Source organism: Bubalus kerabau, chromosome 16 (genome assembly GCF_029407905.1).
Source record: "Bubalus kerabau isolate K-KA32 ecotype Philippines breed swamp buffalo chromosome 16, PCC_UOA_SB_1v2, whole genome shotgun sequence".
Lineage (NCBI taxonomy): Eukaryota > Metazoa > Chordata > Mammalia > Artiodactyla > Bovidae > Bubalus > Bubalus kerabau.
In genome coordinates, this window is record NC_073639.1 from 71,497,359 (window position 1) to 71,497,971 (window position 613).

Below are 613 nucleotides of genomic sequence, written 5' to 3' on the forward strand. Positions count from 1 at the left end.
GAGGTTATTGATATTTCTCCCCCTGTAGTAGGAAATGGCAGCCCACTCCAGTATTCTTACCTATAGAATTCCAAGGACAGAAGAGCATGGAAGGCTATTAGAGTGCTTTAATCTGCATATCTGAGGTTATTGATAGTTCTCCTGGCAATCTTGATTCCAGCTTGTGATTCATCCAGCCTGTCATTTCATATGATGTACTCTGGGCTTCCCTGGTGGCTCAGAGGGTAAAGCATCTGCCTGTTATGCAGAAGACCCAGGTTCAATTCCTGGGTCGGGAAGATCCCCTGGAGAAGGAAATGGCAACCCACTGCAGTATTCTTGCCTGGAAAATCCCATGGACAGAGGAGCCTGGCGGCCTACAGTCCATGGGGTCACAAAGAGTTGGACACGACTGAGCGACCACACACACACACACACACACACACTCTGCATTAAAGTTACATAAGCAGGGTGACAACACACAGCCCTGACGTACTCCTTTCCTGATTTTGAACCAGGCCATTGTTCTATGACCGGTTCTAACGATTGCTTCTTGACCTGTATACAGATTTCTCCCAAGGCAGGTAAGGTGGTCTGGTATTCGCATTTAAAGAATTTTCCAGTTTGTTGTGAT

At 46.8% G+C, this 613-nt stretch overlaps 1 non-coding gene across 1 annotated transcript; it reads left to right on the forward strand.

Annotated features, from left to right (window-relative positions):
* Positions 1 to 206: 206 nt before the first annotated feature.
* TRNAN-GUU (transfer RNA asparagine (anticodon GUU)) lies at positions 207 to 278 on the forward strand. The gene has a single exon. It is a non-coding gene; the product is annotated as a tRNA-Asn (tRNA).
* Positions 279 to 613: the final 335 nt, after the last annotated feature.